At 41.7% G+C, this 21967-nt stretch overlaps 1 long non-coding RNA gene across 1 annotated transcript in view; it reads left to right on the forward strand.

Moving 5' to 3' along the window:
• The window catches only part of LOC144309185 (uncharacterized), a 109800-nt gene that overhangs the window by 70535 nt on the left and 17298 nt on the right, over positions 1-21967 (forward strand). The window contains exon 6 of the long non-coding RNA XR_013375270.1: positions 14741-14869. This is a non-coding gene — a long non-coding RNA (uncharacterized LOC144309185). The remainder of the gene's footprint in view (positions 1-14740; positions 14870-21967) is intronic.

Raw genomic sequence — 21967 nt, forward strand, 5'->3', positions numbered from 1 at the left:
ATTGATCTCAAGTCTCCACCTTGCCCTAAAATGTGAATTTTGTATTGTAATTTGCACTAGACACCTATATGTTTTGTGTTAAGACCATTTAAAATGCTTTTTGAAAAGCCCATTATTTATTGTCCTCAAATTTTGGAGTACAATTGATTGTTGCAAGGATATGTGACTTGCTGAGTCCCTGGTTTTACGAATTCCTGAGAGGGTCCCACTGCTACTTGTGTGTCTTTGTTCTTTTCTTTTCTTTTCTTTTCTTTTCTTTTCTTTTCTTTTCTTTTCTTTTTTTCTCTTTTTCTTTTTTTCTTTCTTTTCATGATCAGTTTTAATTTCCAAGATGGTGAATGTGACTTTACAATAATTACTACAGATACCAATTCTATTTATACTCCTGATAATCCTATGAAATAGGTACTATTGGTTACCTCCATTTTAACGATGAGAAAACAGAGTTGTTCAGGAAGTTGCTCAAAGTTACATGGTTTGTAAATGGTGAGGTTGGCATTTGACCCTGGTGGTCTGGCTTGTAAACCTGTGCTTTTTTTTTTTTTTTAAAAGATTGTATTTATTTATTTATTTATTCATGAGAGCGAGGCAGAGACATAGGTAGAGGGAGAAGCAGGCTCCCTCTGGGGACTCCAAGGTGGGACTGGATCCCAGGATCCTGTGATTATGATCCGAGCTGAAGGCAGTTGCCTAACTGACTGAACCACCCAGGTACCCTACACACAGCGTTTTTGTGATAAATTTTGATGTCATCTCCAGGTTATTTATCTAGAACTCATGAAGCTCAGTAATTGGGCTTTTTGTCTTCAGTTAGCAAGAACTTGGTCAGCCTTAGTTCTGTGGCCACAGATAGACTCCACGTGATGGCCACACAAGGAGTGACCAGTGTCAGACTAGAGAGATATTCAGTCTGAAGCTTTTGTATCATCATTCCAGGTGATGGATCTCCATAAACTATGTAGTTGGGGTGTTTTCAAACAATGTGACTAAGATACAAAAGCTAGTGATGCTGAAGTTGTTGTAGTGGCTTTGCAGTATTACTTGGTACTGATGCTCTTTACTTTTCATTCATTGTGTTTCTTAGGTCTGTAAACAAAAAGCCAGTGCCATTCCTTACCCACAGCTCTGTTTAATATTTGTGGTTTAACGTTTGCCAGATACTTAAGTATATAGCCATGCATCACTCTGGGTGACAACAACAACAATCTTAATGTTTCTTTCTTTCTCTTTAAAAATGTTTCTTTAGTTACATTTATTTATTTATTTATTTATTTATTTATCTATCTATCTATTTATTAAATATTTTATTTATTTATTCATGAGAGACCCAGAGAGAGGGGCAGACATAGGCAGAGGGAGAAACAGGCTCCCTGCAGGGAGCCTGTTGTGGGACTTGATCCCAGGATCCCGGGATCACGACCTGAGCCAAAGGCAGATGCTCAACCGCTTAGCCACCCAGGTGCCCCTAGTTACTTTTATTTTATTTTTTAAAATTTTTAGTTACTTCTGATTAAAAGTTTTTTAAAAGGTTTATTTATTTATTTATTTATTTATTTATCTATCTATCTATCTATCTATCTATCTATTTATTTATTTATTTATTTATGAGAGGCAGAGACACAGGAGGAGGAAGGAGCAGGCTCCATGCCGGGAGCCCGACGCGGGACTCGATCCCAGGACTCCAGGATCGCGCCTTGGGCCAAAGGCCGGCGCCAAACCACTGAGCCACCCAGGGATCCCCCGGTTAAAAATTTTTTTAAAGATATATTTATTTTGAGAGAGAGAGAGTGCAGGAGTGAGCAGGGAGTAGGGGGAAGGGACAGAGGGAGAGGGAAAGTGAAAATACCTAGCAGACTCCTTGCTGAGTACAGAGCCCCACGTGGGGCTCAATCTCATGACCCGAGCTGAAATCAGGAGTCGGAGGCTCAACTGATGCTCAACCAACTGAGCCCCCCAGGCACCCCTCGCCCCGACATTTTTTTTAAAGTAATCTCATTACCCAACATGGAACTCAAGCCCACAACTCCAAGAGCAAGAGTTGCGCACTCCACTGACTGAGCCAGCTAGTAGACGCCCCATGTGTCTTTAGCTACTTAACAAAATTTCTGGATTCAGACTGTAGGCTTATTGCATCTGATATGGCAACAGCAACAACAAAAAGTGAGAGAACAAATGAAACCATCTCTTAAAAGAAAGTCTTAATGAGGCGTATAACATAGAAATTAGCCCTTCCACGCATTCCTACCCCTGAACCTACGGGCATGACTCCTTGGGTGCTCATGGGGTCGTTTTCCCATGTGGCCTCAACAAAGGCCAGCCTCTCCATGGCAAGCTGGGTTCTGTCACCAGGTTCCTAATTGAAGCTCTTATAGTTATCCATGTATTCCTCAGCATCATCCATTTCTCCCACCCACATTCTCTTCCAGCTCCTATGTGATTTCATAAGTGTTATCTTTATGTATTGCCTTAAATGCATTTCCCCCCATGTGCCATTGCTAGCACTCCAGTTAGGTTTTATGTCTGGTCCCTTACCTCCCTCCACCTCCAAAATGACTCCAGTCAAGAGCACCCAGGAACTCCACGTTCCAAATCCAATGCTGACTTCTCAGTCCTTAACCTTTCTCAGCCTGCAGGTGGGATTTGACCCAGCTACTCGTACCCCTTTCCTTGAAATCATTTTTTTTCTACTTGGCTTCCTTGATGTCACACTTGGTGCTCTGCTGATGCAAGGGTTCCTTGCCAGTCTCCTTTCCTGATTCCTCCTGGTATTGATTGCCCCAACCTCTTCATATTTGAGTGCCTCAGTCCTCCTACCACTTCTCTATCTATCCTTGCGCCCAAAGGCAAATTAATCCTGCAGCTTTATGTACTTTTTAAAAACTATTTTATTTATTTATTCATGAGAGAGACACACACACACACACACACACACACACACACACAGAGAGAGCGAGAGGCAGAGACATAGGCAGAGGGAGAAGCAGGTTCCCTGGTCTCCAGGATCACATCCTGGGCCGAAGGTGGTGCTAAACCACTGAGCCACCCGGGCTGCCTGATCCTGCGGCTTTAAATGCCACCTAAATGCTGATGATTTCATCTTGCAGTGCTCTGCTCAATTTCATCTTCATCTCTTCTTGGATATCTCACCAGCATCTCCAACCTAGCATGTCTAAAACCCAGTTCTTCATACCTCCCCACCCCTGCCATGCTCAGCCTGTCCCAAACTTGGGGAAATAGAGGCTCCATTCTTCCGGTTACCCAGGCCACAAACTCTGGAGTCCCCCACGAGTCTTCTCTTTAGCTTACCCAACATCAGCAAATCCTATCTTCTCTGCCTTTACAAGATATCCCAAATCTGGCCAGTCACCCTTACCTCTACTGATACCACCTGGGCTAGATCGCTGTCCCCTCATTTGGATTCATCAGCAGGTGCTTTTCCTTCCTTTGCCTCAGGAGTTAAACTTTTAGATGGTTCTATGCTTCTGATCAGGAGCCTCTCACAGTTTGTTATTTCTCTCAGAGTGCATACCATAATCCTTGAAAGATAATGGCCTAGAGAGCCGTGTGTGATCTGCTCCCTCCATCCCTGCTCAATCTAATCACTGTTAGGTCTTTTTTTCCCCTTTGCCCATTCTGTTATAGTGACACTGGCCTCTTTACTGTCCCTGTAACTGACCAGATATACCCCTACCTCAGCACCCCTGGGCAAGTTTTTCCTCTGCCTTACTCCCTCATTTGTTGCCCAGATCTCTATGGAACCTTGCTGCCTTCCTTCAGAACTTTGTTTAAATGCCTACTTGATGAGAGGGGCCTTCCTTCACTGATCGCTCCCCTACTCCTACCTGCACTCCAGGATTGTTTGCTTGCTCTGTATTTTGCCAAAGACCTCATCATCATTGCCTAGCTTATTTTGCATTTATTTGATTGTGTGTCTTTCCCCTCTGGACTGGAAACTCCCTGAGGTGTCAGGTGCTTTGTCTCTTGTTAATTGCCGTATTCCCTAAACTTAGCCTGGTACCTGGAAGTTAGAAGTACTCCATGAAAAATATTTGAAGGAATGAGGAATTACCTGTAGTAGGTAGTCAGAAATAGGGTATGGGCAATGAGTATTTGCCCAGGCTGGAAGAGGATCTATAGTATCTATGGCATATAATATATTCTAAGACCCCCCCCTCTACCTACTCCCCATATTTGACTATTTTTAAAAGCTGGATGCATATTAGAATGGATGGCCTCTCTCGGTAGCCATCTGCTGGGCAGTGGTCATGCTGTTGCTGTTGCCTATGCACACACAAAGCTGGCTGTAGCTGTTTACACGGGCAGCAGTTCAGTTGATCTGTATTGTTGGTCCTATATATGGCCGAGGGTATCTGCCATTTGATATACTCTCAGTAAGATTACACTTACCAAAATAAAATTTTATTAGGGTCGAAACAAAATCCTATTGTGTACACAAAGGAAGGCATTAGCACAGTAGGGAGTAAATTTGATATTAGTGAGGCAAATAAATGTTCATGGTTGGAGAAATGACTGAAATCCCACGTTTTCTTTTCTTTTCTTTTTTAAAAGATTTTATTTATTTATTCGTGATAGACACAGAGAGATCTAGAGAGAGAGGCAGAGAGAGAAGCAGGCTCCATGCCAGGAGCCTGATGTGGGACTCGATCCCGGGACTCCTGGGCCAAAGGCAGGCGCTAAACCGCTGAGCTACCCAGGGATTCCCCCACGTTTTCTTTTAAAGCAACAACTAGGAAAATTCAAGTATTTGAAACTGTTTTGTTTGCTGCTGAGATACATGCTAAAGGGCTGCCAGCCACATGCCAAGCAACACAACTGAAGGCAGGAGAAATCGCCCATCTCCGACACTGCAAATGAGAGGCTAGCTTGACCATCAATGAGGACTGCCTTTGAGGCACCATGTAACAGTTAATTGGCAAAGTTTGTTTCTTTCCTAATGGTACATAAAAGAAGGGAGTGTCTTATAATCTATGACATTTCAGATTGGGTGAGGTAGAGTGGGTCTCTTTCCTGCATCTTAGAATTCTAAAACTAAATTTGTAGATCTGAATTTTGTCCCTTTCAGTTAGTTAGTTTATTTTCAACTATTTCTAAGATCCCAGTGTATCTTCAGTCAGGGTGTACTTAATGCATACTCTACCATATGCATTCACAAAAAGGGGAGGCTTGGTCGGGTATTTGAGTTAGAGTTTGTTGGGTTTCTTACAGAATGTTTCTCTGGCATCAAGCTGCTACTAGCACCATTGGGAGTAATTATCCAAAAATGAGTTTGGACTTTGGTTTGCTACAATTAGTTGAAGATAAGTTTTTCAGACAGCTGCAGGTTTTGTTTTTGAACTCTTTCTTTGAAAATAATTACAGGCTCCTCAGAATTCACACAAATAGTATGGAGAGGGCTCACGGAGCCATCACCCGACTTCCTCCCATGGTGACATCTTACATAACGATAGCACAGCTGCAGTTTTTAATGGGTCATCTTGTTTTCTTCCAGTGTGATCCATTGGGGTGGGAATTGAGAGGAAAAGTTGTTCTGTCCTACTGTACAACCAGCCAGTTCACTGTACATGGTTCCTGGTCACAGGAGGTGAGATCAGAGGCAGACACGTCCCAGGGGGATTCATACGTGGATTGTCACGCCACAGAGGAAATAATCAGATTAAATTAATTTGCGACTTATTCCTCCAGCAGAAGAGCTCTGCATCGATCTGTTTTTGCTTTGGCACAGGCTTTCTTTCAATGCAATTGTTTTAGAGTGATGGAAAATGCTCTACAAAAGTGTTGAAATAGAGCACCTTGGAATTCTAGAATTGCGGAGTCAGAAGGGGCTGAAAGCCAGCCACCCAATGGGCAGGATGACCCCGCCCCTTTAACATCCCTGCTGGGTTCCTATTCCCACTCTTAAGACCCTCCTTTGCTTAGGATGCCAGTCCCATCTCTGTGTGATAGGACTTTTCTTAGCCACACGTCCGACAACAGGCAGGTATCTCTTTGCTTTCCAGCCTTCCCTCTGCTTCAGTAAATCTAGGTCCTTTAATCCTGGGGTGCTTTTTAGCCCCCCCTCACTACCCTGCTGGCTGCTTCTCCACAGTCTGAGTTTTTTAATAGCTTGGACATATGCTGGAGTGATGATAATGATGGATCTAGGTGTATTAACTAGAGAGATAGGGTATAGGAAAAATAACCAATACCCTAAAGAGGGCTGAGTGCAAATTTGGAAATAAAAAGCTCAACCTTTACAATAATCTTTTTTTTTAAGATTTTATTTATTTATTTGAGAGAGAGAGAGAGATAGCAAGAGAGAGCACATGTGATGAGGAGAGGGATAAGTATACTCCCTGCTGAGCCGGGAGCCCAATGCAGGGCTCAATCCCAGGACACCAAGATTAGGAGGTGAGATGAAGGCACATGCTTAACTGACTGAGCCACCACAGGCACCCCTAAAATTGTATTTTTTAAAATGAATTCATGCCCTCTTTTTCTTGTTTCTCTTTCTCACTTCTATTATTTATTCCCTTTGATAAGCCAGCCTTCTGTGGCATGGTCCATATTTGATAGCCCCGTCATTCTTGTCTCCCAACCAAGTCCTGTCCCCAGTACCTCTTCCATACCCCTACCCCAACACCACCATATCTTCCTCCACTCCTGGCCTGGCCTGGATGCCTGGCCTCCAAATGGTCTTTGTTACTATTTGTGATTCCTCTACCCTGTCACTAGCTGTAAATCTCATCACCTCAGTGTAGTTAGGGACTGATTCTTAGGTATTCAGTGCATCTGCAGTAAGCATCAGTTATGCCTTTGAAAATTCTGGTTCTGGTATGCCTTGGTGGCTCAGTAGTTGAGCATTTGCCTTTGGCTCAGGTCGTGATCCTGGGGTCCTGGGATCGAGTCCCACATCAGGCTCCCTGCAGGGAGCCTGCTTTTCCCTCTGCCTGTGTCTCTGCCTCTCTGTGTGTCTCTCATGAATAAATAAATAAAACCTTAAAAAAAAGAAAATATTCTGGGTCTTCCCATTTGTAAAAACATCGGAATGGTTACCACTCCACTCCCTACCACCACCTCTGAACATTTGCGATGTTGGAGGGCAGCAGAAACCCACTTGGAGTACTCCCAAGAACTCTCTTTAGGGGACTCAGATGCTGAGAATTTAATTAGAACAATTTTTTAGTGTCTTCCTCTGCAAATACTGTTTAGAACACTTAAAAAAAAGAGAACTAAAATACAAATAGAAAATTTCTGGTCATGTCTTTATCGCAAGGGCATAAAGATAAGTCAAGATGGGACAAAATCAGGTTTCGGAATATTATTTCTACTGCATGAGAAACTTAGTCAAAGTAAGGAAAGTTACTAGCTTGAAATGTAGAAAGTCAAATATAGCCATATCATTAAGTTTGCTGTGTTTGGGCGGCAGGGAACTAGAGGGCTGGGGGTTGAGATATCCAAGTTACTTCGTCTGAAAATACATCTGGCTCTCTCTCTCTCTCTCTCTCTCTGTCTCTCTTCTTTTTTTTTTTTTAGATTTTTATTTATTTATTAGAGAGCACATGCAGGAGCAGGGGGAAGTGGCCGAGAAAGGGGGAGAAGCAGACTCTCCTTTGAGCAGGGAGCCTGACCTGGAGCTCTGGAGCTCAGTCCCAGGACCCTGAGATCATGACCTAAGCTGAAGGCAGATGCTTAACTCACTGAGCCACCCAGGTGCTTCTCAACATCTGGCTCATTTTATGTGAACCTACTATTGATATATATTTCTAGATTATGTAAATAAATCTTGGCTAATATCTCCAAAATGTTCATGTTAGGTGGCAGATTTATAAATGTATAAACCTGGGCATACAAATTGTCATCCCTAAAGAGCTGTCATTACAGATTAGTTTCCAAATTGAGGAACATAGAGGCATAGAAAAGTTAAAAGACTTCGCTTATTCAGAGTGCTCTTGAAATATTTTATTTGGAGACAACCCCCCATCCCCAAGGTTGTGCTGGCACAGAATACACTGTCCCATAAATAGAAATGAACTTTGAAAAATGTGACAGTGTGATAAAGACACTATTCTCCTCGAGCTCCTGTGTGTGGAATATTCTGTAAGGGTACTAAAACCATAGGGTACACTTGCCTATCTATAGATAAATAGATATATTGTGCTTTTCTCTTCAGATAGCCAATCTCCCCCCCCCCCCCCATGGTAATACTTAGATTCCATGAATTACTAAATAGATTGGATTTTCAAATATGGCAAAAAAGGAAGTGCCTTTCTATAGAAATCTGTAGAGCTGTACCCTGACTACAAATAATTGAGCTGTGTTCTTACACTCTCTCTACATTCCAGAAAATTGATTTTATATGTTCGATCCATCGTTTTCTCATTATGACTCCTAGTAAATTCTTAAAATGATGAGGATCCACTTAACTCAGCATAAGGAAGTTCAAGCAGTCTGTAAGCAACTTTATTCTCACCGAAAACTATTATAAAAGAATGTCCACTTTTCCCCTTGGGTTTGTTGTTGCATGCAGCATTCCCCTCAGTAAGCTCCTGAGAGGTTAAACTCATTTCTGAGCAATTGTTTTCATAAACTCATTATTTTGCTTCTAGCACTCAAGGCTAGATAGTGTGTAACCTGGTCTCTACCCAGTATTAGCCGCGTTGTTTTCACACTTCTCTCCAAGGGCCAAAGATTATCTCACAGAAGCTCCGAAATAATTCCTGTTTCTGAAATTCATGTGTAAAAGGAAATTTTTAAAGGAAGAGGGTGAGAATCAAGTTCAAACTCTTAAGAATTTTTGTAAAGCATTATATTGATTAACAAAAGCTCTCCGGCATCTTCTGGCAGACGTGTGAGAGAAGGCAGTGGTTGTAATTAATTTTTAGTGAGCACCACATATTTGATAATTGCTCTGATTCACGCTATTATATTCCTCTTCCTTCATCCACAGCAAAACAAGCTTAATTTGATTCATACCCTTAGGAAGAAAAAAAAAGCCTAAGATTACTCACATGGCTGTGATTCAGCTCTTGGCTCCTGCCACCTCCTCCTCCTCCTCATCCTCCCTTTCTCCCACCCTGCCACCCCCATACTCACTCCCACCCAGTGGCGTTGCCATCAAAAAACTGAGTCAGTTCGTTCTTTAAAAATGGGTGGGGAAAGAAGACAACTAATAAAAAACTTTTCTGAGCAAAGTATACACTGCTTAGATCTGAAATCACTGCAGGAAGACAGGCAAAGTGGCTGCTTACATAACATGAAAAGCGTGGAACAGAGGCAAGCTCTCATCAAGAAATGTTCAGATTGTCTTATATAAGTCTAGATACAGTTTGTGTGCATGCCTGGAGAGGTGTACACATACATAGCTACGTAGGTAGGGTTTTTTTTTTTTTTTTGAAAATTCTGTAATCCTGGGACTCTCACACATACTGTGTACACAGGTACACTGACTTTGTTTACAATCACCAAGTGAATCTAGCAGCTGTCTAAAGATTTTTGATCATTCAAACATAGGTGATAAAGTTGCTTTGCAACCTCTCCCTCCAAAAGCATGATTTGGGAGCCTAGGATTGTTGGGTCTCCCCCACCCTGCTGCCCCGCCACCCCAGAATTGTAAGATTGGTAACCGGGGATGGCAGCACATCCTTAGTGGTGGCAAACATCATTGAGGCAGTCATTTCTGTTCACTCCTGGTGTTTTCTCAAATAGTCCCATTCTCCAGATGAAACAAAAGCCTCAGAGTGAAATGAGGTGACTTTCCCACGTCCCCACAGGTGAGAGTCCCAGAGCCAGCCCTGGAACCCAGGCTGTTGGCATCCTGACCTGTAGTTCTGGTTTGTGGGAACCCGACACAGTTGGATCATTTGGTATTTCAGCGATTGCCTGGGGACAGGAGTGGTAGCTGAGAGGAAGTTCTATGCTGGAGCTCCAAACCTGTCTTTAGCTGAACTGTGTTGAATCGGGTCTCTGTGCGTCTTGGAACTGACAGCAAGGGGGGGATCAAACCTTCCCTCCAAACACTCATTTGTAATCCTAACCACCTTCTCTTCATTTTGCTGCCCCTCCCCCCCATTATGTTACCATCTGTCTCACAAAGCATTGCCTGGATAAAGACAAGTCAGAGCAGTTGCTTGTCCTCGAACAAAATAGAGAATCACTTCTTGTATCCCCCAGAGCCATGTCAAACACCATATTTGTGGAGTTCCATATTTATAAAGTTTGCCTGAGCCTCAGAAATGTCCTGTTTGCTGTCCCTTTTATCATTCTTCAAGTATGCTAGATGCTGGCTGGAAACGATTAGCTTTCGTTACTGAAGGGTTTGTGGGATGCTTGAATTTCTTCGTATAGTTTTCATATGGAAACCCATGTAGTTTTCTCCTTTAAGAAATGAAATTTCTTTTTTTTTTTAAAGATTTTATTTATTTATTCATGAGAAAGAGAGAGAGAGAGAGGCAGGAAACATAGGCAGAGGGAGGAGAAGCAGGCGCCATGTAGGGAGCCTGATGTGGGAATTGATCAAATTGATCCCGGGAACTCCGGGATCATGCCCTGAGCTGAAGGCAAATGCTCAACCACTGAGCCACCCAGGAGTCCCAAGAAATGAAATTTCTTTTTTTTTTTAAATGATAGTCAGAGAGAGAGAGAGAGAGAGAGGCAGGCAGAGACACAGGCAGAGGGAGAAGCAGGCTCCATGCACCCGGAGCCCGATGTGGGATTCGATCCCGGGTCTCCAGGATCGCGCCCTGAGCCAAAGGCAGGCGCCAAACGGCTGCGCCACCCAGGGATCCCAGAAATGAAATTGATTAATGAAAGACCACATAGGAAAGAATGCATGCTAAGGTTTCTTTCGGCACCCCCTTCACGCCCTCCATTCCATGGTTCTCCCTTAGGATAGCTATTGTAAGGTTTTAAGTCTCGACCCTGGAGAGACCATAAACAGTAAATCTGAGGTACTTTTTTCTGAGCCTAGAGCCACTTCCTGGCACCTCTGTTTGTGGGCCCCTGCCCCCGATACCCCATATCTTTGACTCATTCACCTTCTTTTCTCGCTGATGAATTTCCACGTCTTGGCCCATCTGGGCTGGCTAGAATGGAAGTTCTTTTTGAATGCTTTCCCTGGCTGCCCCTGACCCGATCCTATAATACTGGATTTTGGAAATTCTGAGAAATTTGGATAGAAAGACCCAAACAGGTGTCAAATGTAGATTCAAATTTGGATAGAAAGACCCAAACAGGTGTCAAATGTAGATTCAGAGAAATTTGGATAGAAAGACCCAAACAGGTGTCAAATGTAGATTCAGAGGAGTATTTTAAATCATTGAGACTTTGGGAGCAAAATATGGCTTGGCTAGGTGTTTGCCATCATTGGTAAAATAGTTCCAAGGGATTCTTCTTTAAAATAGTTACAGAAACTGTATTTTTCTCATGCAGAAATGTTGTTTGGGGAGTGACTAAGGTTATGTATGACTCTAATGATGGCACAAAGAACAGCCTAAGGGTGGAGGTTACATGATAGTGATAACAGCAAAGCCAACCTTTAGGTGCACCTGAGTTGCTCAGTTGGTTAGGTGTCCCAACTTTTGATCTCTTCTCAGGATAATGAGTCTGGGCCTTGTGTTGGGCTCCATGCCCTCAGAAAAAAAGAAGAAGAAGAAAACAAGAAAAGCCAACTTTTATATAGTGTTAACTATCTGTCGGGCAGACCCTGTCCTGAGCACTTACATATATTATATTTTTAACCCAGGTGCCACACCTAGGAATGGCAGAGCCAGGATTGGAATCCCAGCAGGTCTGGCTCCAAGCTTTTAAAATGTTATAGATTCTTTTAAATGCCAGAATTTTAGGTATTTGGTTTTATTAATGTTCTGTGTTCATAGTCTGTTTTTATTTCCATCGAAAGCCATGTAATTACAGATTTTATGTTCTGTGTATCTTATGAAGGTAACTTTCTATCAGCCAATAAAATTTTACTCAAAAAAGTCAATGGGCTAGATTAATACCTCCCTTTTGAAGTATGAATACATTTTAATAAGTCAATGAGAACTATGTACACACGGTTAAAATACCAAGGCTTCAAAAGTGTCATTGGGCGATGCACTTCTTAATTGTATTGTGTGAGTTTAATTTCTGAAAGTTGATTCTGTATGTAAATTTAATGTAGGGTTTTCATTCCAGTAAAACCCTACAGGGAATCCTTTTGTAAAGTGAATAGACAACTCCTGATTTAACTCTTTTTCTCTTTATCTGGCCCCATCTACCAATTTGAAAATTAGATATTTGAACAGTTCTGGAATACATTCCAGAAGTAGAGTGTATTTTCTCTATCGTAACAAAATTAGTTCCCATCAAGGCATAATCAACAATAAATGCCAAGCCTTAGCCTGAGCAGTTGCTGACTTTGCTCAAGGTTAAAGGAAGTATGCTGAAAAGAGATAACTATAGTGAAACTGCTCAGACCGAGCCTTCCAGATTTTTTGTGTGAGGCATTGCACTTCTTATTACTGCGTTCTTCCTGTCTGCGTAATACCTGGGAACACTTTATTCCTTGTAATGCCACTCCCATCTTGGTAGTAAAGTTTTTCCTGAAGGGGAAGATTTTTAGGCATGCCCATTTGTTTCATTGGAATTTTTACAGATAACAGTAGTTGATGATTTTCAGGGCTTTATGGTGCAGCTTTTAGCAGGTCGGGATTACAGGACTGTACAGATTTTGTGTGAGTGTGTGGTAATGTGGTTATATTATACTCACGCGTGTTCGTGAGTAGTTCAGGTTAGAATGTAACTCAGAATAAATGCAAAAGTGAAAGCCTCAACGTGGCTCTTATTCTCCCAACCACTTCCTGAAGAACCTGCCACGTGGGCCCCAGACTTGGACTTGAACTTGGGTCCTCAGGACAGAAAAGAGTCTGAGGCCCCCATGGTAAAAGCCTCTAGTAGCCCTAAACATATAAAACCTGTTTACTGCTATCATGTGAACTCAGAGGTTGGGTTGTGTCAGTCATAAACATTTTCGACAGATTATTATGAAGTTTTAAGTATTTGGGAAGAGAGCCAGAGCTTTGCCATACCTTAAAAATCATCTTGCAACTTTCTCATCTCTGTGATCTCGTTCTTTGAAACTGTTTAGAACGTGCGTTCTGATCCTGTAATGTACAAGTTATAAAGGAAAAATGTGAGCTTGTCAGATTAACTACAATCACCAGTCTAATAAAACTGAGTCACATCCAAAATGGGCTGCACTTACGCTACCCTCCCATTCTAGGGAAAATATGGCTGGGGGAGGCAGTGTGAGTCATCACCTGGTTTGTTTGACATACGCTTCCTTCCATAAATTGGGAATGGCAAGCAGCAGAGTGTTCTGGACTTGTCGGGGAAAGAGCTAACAGCCTTGCATGATCAAAATAGGGCCTTTTAGGTTTGAAGGATGAGGTTAAGTCCATGTTTTGGCTTCAGATGTCGGGGAGGGGGAGAAACCAACAGATGGAAACAAAGGACATTTGTAAGTACCATTTGGGGGGGGGGTCAAAGAAATGGTAGGGGGTTTTTACAGTTGAATTTTTTCTAGGACATCAATATGTAAGAATTAAATTGGAGGGGTTAAAGCAAAAATTGATGGGTAGCTAGTTCATTGGTGTGTGTGTGGGGGCTCATTTACTTAGTAAGAATGTTCTTGTTGTAAGCAGTCTAAAATGATTCCATGAGAGAAGGTTAGGGGTGTTGGGAGGGGGGACATCTATATATGATTTGGTAGTTCCCATACAAATTTGTCAAAACAGTGTTTGATTTTGTCTGAGTTATCTGACCATTTTGAAAGAAGTGCATTTTGGTTAAGAAACTTTTTCATGGTGAACTTGGAATCTCCTTCAGGAGTATTTCGAGGGGATGGGAAGAGAGGGGACTTCTGTCTCTTAAACATTTTCCTAAAGGAGTTCTGCAGAAGTTCACTGGAGCCTTTTAAAATAAAGACGTTTCAAATGCAAAAATTGTCAGGGAGACTGTAGAGGAAGGAGGAGTATATTTATAGCTGAAGTGGGTTTGTAAACTCAGCCTCTGCTTTGGGCTTAATTTTTAATATGTGCCAGGCACTCCTCTGATTTCCATCCTGGCTTGGTTGTCGCTCTTTCTCTGTCTTGTGTGAAGCTCGGGTGTTCTCTGTTTTAAAGCTGGAGTTGTCACAGCCTGGGCGTTTTCTGTTTCGGCTTATGGCTTTTTTTTTTTTTCTCTTTTCCTGAATGAGTGTCCTTTGTGTAACCCCAGTAATTCAGAAATCCTGCAGTCATAGGGACTGCCCTGTCATGTGACTTAGGTACTAGGTGCTGCCTGTGATTGGTCAGCAGCTAATTGGCGGGTCCCTATAAGAGGTCCTGCTTCAGTGTCCAGCCACTCTCCTTCCTGGCGTGCTGCTCAGCAGGGACAGAGGTGGGGGTGGTGGTGGCGGGTGTCCAGTGATTCAGCCACATGTGATAGATGACCAAGTGACTGCTTCCTTGGGGTCCGCACATCAGTGGAAGACACCCACAGTGGCTGTGGCTGACTTGATCAAACTCAGGCTCCCTGAACTGGTAACTGTCACTTTAATATAGCTTACTGATTAAACTCAGAAAAATGCAGCTAAAATATTTTTGCCAGGAACTTGTGTGGACTTTACTCCCTGTGTCCCCCCACCCCACACCCTCCCCTCCTTGTTCTTATTCATTTTGTAACAGGAATGAAATGCAGTTAACTCTTTAGAAAACTTTCGCAGGAAAAGCGCCTCGTGTGATCTGGAACAAAGACATTTTATAATCAGATTTATCAAGCTGTGAAGAGGGAGTTTTAGCGAACGGAAGCAGCAGCATTCTGTCACCAGGAAGTACTGCTTTATCCAGAATTGGTAAGTGAAAAGTGGCATCGTTCCCTAATAGATATCATATGGTGTCTGTGGGAATTGTGAAATTGTTCACAGACCCCTAACAACTGTGTTGAACCAGAGAACATATAAACAGAGTGAGGAATTCTAGAAAAAAGTAGCCCAAGAATATAGCATAAAGTCTGAGAAGAAGCCTGGTTATTAACAAAGATGAGTTGGGCTCTACCAGTTTAGACTAATACATGTAATAGAACGTGTTGACTTTCCCCCTCCTTTTTCTTTTTATTGGGGAGGGACAAATAAAATGGGTTGTTTGGTAGACCTGGGGCATTGACATTCCATGGGTATGGATTTCCATTTAGTCTGAATAGGATGTGTAATACTTGAAGGGATGCTTTCAGAATTACTCAGCTCACACTATCTCTCCCTCTACCCCAAGATGTCCAGCATTTAGTTAGAACTCTACAAAATGAAAGTTTAAGTAATGCATTGGAAACATTTCCTACCGATCATGAAGGGCAGATTAAGCTGGTAATAGACTTTTTTACATTTGTGTCATGAATTTTAAGATTGTTCTATTTGGTTACAATTGGTACAGCAAAAGGGTGGATATTTCTAAATAGACCGTCATGTTCCAAGAGACTGTGATGATCAGTTCTTACTGGTGTACATGTGTTTGTCTGTCTCTTCTCTGAAACAAATTCAGTTTTGTAATCTTGATTCTGGGCTGCCCTAATGTTTCAAATTGCCAAAAAAATACAATAAATCTTTGAATACCTGTATTATGTACAATAGCTTCTTACTTGTAAACTGTAGAAAACCACAGCTTTGTTTTAGGCATTTTATATTATCTTGATTTCTAGATTTGGTTTTTAGGAAATGATCATGCCGGGAAAGTGGAATAGCATAAAAAAAATAGAATTAGAAGGGTGGGTTGTTATCTGATCTTACCGGTTTTCTTATTGGTCAATAGAAGCAATCATGTGATGGGTACTTATAGAATCCTATGGGGAAAAAAAATGTTACTTAACTGCTAGCGATTATATAGGTAGTTTTGATGACATTCCTTTAATGAATGGGACTCTATAGAATTGGAATGGTTATTGACAGTGGTAAGTTTGGGGTTCTATAGGACACAAGGTTATCTATTTTTTAACTTCCTTAAGCTGAGTTGAAAGTTGATCTGTGTTTGATTTTTGCTTCCCCATTCTGTTAACTTTCAAAATCTTAAACTCTTTAACTTAAAGGGGAGAAATGTATAGTGAAAAACAGGGTAGCAGTGCTGCAGTTTCTTTCTGTTGGCACTGGGGTGGGATGAGGTTGGCGGGGAGGGAGATGAATCTAGTAGGATCTATTTTTTTTTTTCCTTAAACACTTGGAAAACTCTTGATCAGTTTTTCTCAGACCAGTAGTTCTCAAGACTTTTGCATAAGGATTTATTTTCAAGGAAATAAATAAAAATCAAGGTGAACGTGGCCGTTGAAAACAGGCAGATCTCCAATAAATCAGATCGGTGAGCCATATGTGTGAATATTACAAGTTATTTGAGTTAATTAAGGTGTGGCCGAGTATGGGAAAAATGCTACTTGTTTCCCTGAGGCCCCTGAATTTATGGGGTTTAGGATCTTGAAGACAGAAATGGTGTCAAAGCTTTAAAACATTTACAGGTAACCTCTCTGACTGCTAACTTGTGTTGAGTGGTTCACGATAACTTTTAATTCTGTATTTCCTGTAAATACTTGGGCAAAACATGATTTTAATAATTTGGCTAAATACTGCCATGCTTAATGGAAAAACAGCCTCTGTAATTTTTAGGCTTTATTCATCTATTTAGAAACCATTGTTTTTAAAGACAAAAATATAACAGGAGCAGGTTGAAACAATAAATGCCAGAAAGTATATCCTGGAAGAATTCCTTTAGATCTTCATGTTTTTAATTGTTTGCTCTTTTATTAGCAGTTTCTTAATTTTTTAGAAATACGTGTAAAATAAACACCATAACGTTGCCCTGAAATTACCACTGGGGTTGCTGAGAGTATTAACATTTTTTGTATACTCTGAAAAAATATTAATGGTGTGCACATGTCTTTGTGGGCATATAGAACTAAAACCTGTGAGGGGATCCAGGTCAAGTGACAAACCTCAGAAGCACATCTCATAAATTGTATTTGATATTTGCATATTCAGGGATATAAACCCATTACCTTTGGGCTTGTTTCTTAATTGAGTGTTTGGTGTGATATAGAGTTCTGTCCAGTTACATTTTCTGGAGGTAGGTATGTGGCTGTGTGTATATGTGTTTGACTGGAAGAGGGGAGCTTTAATTGCTAGCCAAACAAGTGGCTGTTTGTTAGAACCGAGATAAGCCTCCTAGTGTTGTTCCTATGACAACTGAGGGGTGGGGTGTTGAAATGTAGCTTTAACTTCTCCGGTTTGGAAATGTCATTCAGACCTCCCACTACAGTCTCATTGAGTAGGAGGATAATGAGAAGGGGAAAAAAAACCATGAAGCAACATAAGTATCTCCGTTGATTTCGTGTCTTCCTGACTTGCCTTTGTGTCCGGATCACCATGGGAGTGGTAAACACAGGTTTTGAACAAAGCAATCCTGCAGTATGCAATAAATGGAAAGGGGTCAGAGAAGTTGGAGAAGATAAAATAACAACATATGGGGGTAATAAAGAGGCGGGAGAAATCGGCTTCCATGGGTTTGTGCAAATCCTTTAGCCAGTGCTGACCAGCAGTGAGAACATCTTGAACCAGTTACTGTGCAGCTCTTCAAGAGCTACAGATCTTTCCGTAAAATGCAACGGGAAAGAACATTCCTTTGGCAGCAGGATACTTTACCACTTTGGCATAATGTGGGCACATCTCCAGGCGGACTGCAGAGAATACGTTTGCCTTTCAGGTACCCGTTTTTAACTTAATTTGTTATTTCGTAGCTTGTTGGTTTCCTGTGGGAAAGAGAAGGTTGTACAGGGAAAGTAGTGGTGAAACTTAAATCTGTTCTCCTCGATTCAAAAATTACTTTAAGAAACCCTTCAAGATCACTTGAGACCTGGTGTAGGAATGAACTGGTTGGCTGAGTAGTTTATGATGCACTGGATTTTGGGGGAAGGGTTTCTTTAGATTATATTTGGCATAGATTAATTATGCAGTCATGGATTTTCCATGCCCAAAGGGCTTCCTATTTTCCACTTCTAAGTGGTTTTGACTATTTATTTGGTCATTAACCACGCCGGAAGTCAGAAAGGAAGAGAAGACTTCAATGGGTTTTACCCCTTGCTTAATATATATGTGTGTGTGTGTGTGTGTGTGTGTCCGTGTCCATGTCCGTGTCTGTCCACCATCTCTTCTGAAACCCAGAAAGCTCTGAAAACCAAAGTATTGTTTTGTAATAGGCTTGGTGGTAAATCCTGACCTGAACTGATGGCAGGCTATTTATAGTCTATTTATTCCACTTAGTACAAACATTTGTATATTTTACTATAGAAATAGTAATGTGTTTGATTACCAGAGGGCTGTACCAGCCCCTCCTCCCCTCGCCAGAGTTTTTTGTAGGTAGAATAGTCACCCTTTCATCTTTATCAAATCATCATATAATCATCAAAGTGTCCGATAAGGGTTTGTGGGACCCCTAGTGACTGATATACATTGAGTTCATATTCTGTGCCAGGCCCCACTATACATGAATCCCTGACATCTAGAGCAGCGCCTCGCACATAGAGGTATAAAATGCTTCACATATATTCACTTCTTTAATCCTCTCAAAAACTGAGTATCAACAATGTGATAGTTATCCCCGTTTTCCATGGGGAAAGTGATGCGCAGAATGGTGAAGCAACTTGCCTAAAGTGACACAGCTAGGAAGTGTAGTAGAGCCAAGGCTTGAAAACAAGCAATCTCACTGCAGTGTGCTCCTAATGAGCCCACTTCACGTATGAGAGAGGCCTGGAGATGTGGCTCTGGGACTCTTGACTGAGTCAGAGGGACATGTCAGCTACGTACCTGATTTCCTTGTCCCCCTGTGTCCCTGTCATCAGAAGCTGATGACCTCACCACCATGGTCCTGGTCAGGGGCCTGCTGGGGAATGCTTATACCAAGGTGTCCTGGGTGGGAGTGCGGGAGTTCCAGGGGTCTGAGAGGCTATTAATCCCTTTTCAGCCTTCCCAGCATTGATCTCCATCAGCAGCCAGCCTGACTTCTTTATCTTGAAAAATCAAGACACACTAAACAACTCTTTCCTTAGCCCCAAGGAAAGGATCTTGAGTGGGGGATGGGGAGAGAAAGTCTTTTCTTAAGACATTTTCTGGGCCCCTAACCCAGCAGGAGGTCTGGGCTCTGCTGAGGGCATAGATCACCTCGGAGGGAGGGGGTTCACTGGCTCTGAATTCCCTGGCTCGGGAGCCACACTGGGACAAAGCAGGGGCCCCTTGGGGGAATTCAGATAGCCTGTGGAACTTGACCTCCATGACTCTGAATGCACAAAAGGATACTCTTAACAGTACTTTTCAAAAAAGTATATAAGGCATCACTCTTAATACCTATATATTTCTAGGGCTAAAAATATTCATTCCTTCCAAGCTAATAGCAGCGTCCCCATTCTACTTCCCAAATTCACTATCCCTCTATCTCTCTGCTCCACTTAGTTTTTCTTCTTAGCACTTATCTCCGCCTGATGTATTACTTATTTCAGTCAATTACTTAAATATCGAGGATATTTTAAATTACTAAGGAGGCTTTACAAAGTAAAATACTTCCATATATTTCCTTAGATAGGGTGCTGGGGAACTATACCAAATATTTATTCCAGTGAAAACATGGAAACCCATGTTTCCATGGGTTAACATGAAACCACCTACCTGCTACTATTTTTTTTTTCCTTCGGGGGGGGGGGATTAAGGAAAAAAATAGATAAAACCATTCTATAATATTACATTAAAGAATGTAAGTGATCTAATCTTGGACGTTTCCTGGCTGGAGTTCCTAAGTTCTCAACTGTCACCTATTGCCTTTCAATCCTATACCGATTCTGGTTTATACATTCCAAAGTATTTGGGATAATCTAAAACATTAAATGAAAAATACATGTATCTTATTAACTGTAAATAATACAGTTATGCAAATAGATCATTAGAGTTCTTTTCTTTAATTCTTAAAGGATTAGATGCATATAAAATTGAGTACAATATGGTTTTGTAAGCCAATGTAATATTTGGGACATTTTGTTCTTAGTTCTATTTTAATAGCAAAATGGTTTCTTGTTGCTTTCGTTTATATGGTCAGCCTAATGTAATATCTTGCTGAAAGAAGCATAACTGCTTACTTGAAGGTAGAGGGTGGACTCAATGATTATGAAAAGCAAGGTAAGGTTTTATTTTAAAGGATCTTCCTTTCCTGCCTTGTTAAGATTTTTTAAAAGATTTTATTTATTTATTTATTCATGAGAGACACAGAGAAAGAAAGAGGCAGAGGGAGAAGCAGGCTCCATGCAGGGAGCCTGACATGGGACTTGATCCTGGGTCTCCAGGATCACACCCTGGGCTGAAGGCAGATGCCCAACCGCTGAGCCACCCAGGGATCCCGCTTTGTAAGATTTTAATTCTCCTTAAGCATCTGTTCTACTAAAAGCCTATTGCTGGTGGTGGCACTGGAGGAATGCTTTTAGTTTTCCCACCTCTCCTAAAGGCAGGTGGATGAAGACTTCTTACTTAATGAAAGCCCATCAGTTTCTCCCAGGATTTGTGTGACATCTATGGAAAGTGAGACTAAGGTTCTTTAAAATGAGAGAAACTCAGTTGAGTTTGTAGGCACCCAGTGAAACTTCCTGGGTTGCTTTCAAAGTTCTGATTACCTGGGGGGGAAAATCTTCTAATTTCCAGGCATTTACTCCAGTGAGTATCAAGTATGTGACCATGGTTACCATGACCTCAAGAAGGTCCCTGTTCACAGCACCCATTGAAGTGTTTTGCTCTCCCCGAGAGGCCCAGGCTTTGGAAACAAGTAGACCTGTGCTTCCAGCTCATTCTGCCCCTTGCTAGTTGGGTAAGCTACTCCATTTATTTCCCTAAGCCCTAGAGAGTGAAGTGTCAGTATTAACTGGCTCATGGGGCTGTTTTGTGAAATGAGAGAACATGTGTAAAGAGCATGCTGTGGTTGCTGGAATAGTGGTGCTTAACACACTTGAGTTCCCTTCCCTTATCCTTTTGGGAACAAACTTCAGGTTTAGTCTCAAAGCCTGTAGATCCATTCTAAGGTCTAGGTCTTTCTGTTTCATATTGGATTAAGGAAAACAGCCATTGACGGTGGTGGCTGCCATTTACTGCCCACTTTTTTACACCCATGTGCTAGGTAGGCACTGTTGCAAGTGCTCTGCCCACACCGTTCAATCCTCTGGGCAACCCAGTAGTGCAATAATTATGCCTATTTCATAGATTAGGACACTAAGGCATGGGACTAGGGGACCATGTTGAGGGACATTCACCCCATAAGCTGTGGAAACGGAATCTAAATCCACATAGGCTCTCACCAGTATAGTTGGTAAGTACTTCTGGCAGAAAAGCAGAATAGAAGTTGACTGATCCTGAAAGTCTCAGAAATGGTCTTCTCATTTCTCTTCTGCAAAGTGTCATGTCTTCCAGGCCTGGCCCTCTCAATATTGAAATACACAGTTGACTTTTTCTGCTTCTTATTTCACGAATCAACAGGAGCAATTTTAGTCATTTGTGTTTTATGAGTTTAAATTAGGCCACTCAAATCCAGGAGGGGAATTCCTTGTTTTCATTTGATCTCATGCACTAACAAATTTACTCATATAACTTCCCCTATTTTTTTCTCAAATATTTTCACTTGAAAGTGGGGGTGGAAGGGAGAAGTATGTGAGCATTTGGGTCCCAAGGATGCACTTTCATTAACCTTTTTGGCGATTCCTTGTCTGGCATAGAACTAATCCATAGAAAAGTAAAATGAGTAAGCATCTATAATGACTAATGCTTTTGCTCCACTATCTCCATCTAGTTCTGGGAGCTATTTAGAAGGGCAAAACTGCAAGGTAAAGAATTACAGGAAGCCATTTATGCACATAAAAGCCTATATATTTAGATAAGGAGTTGATTTTTGGG

This window comes from Canis aureus, chromosome X (genome assembly GCF_053574225.1).
Source record: "Canis aureus isolate CA01 chromosome X, VMU_Caureus_v.1.0, whole genome shotgun sequence".
Classification (NCBI taxonomy): domain Eukaryota; kingdom Metazoa; phylum Chordata; class Mammalia; order Carnivora; family Canidae; genus Canis; species Canis aureus.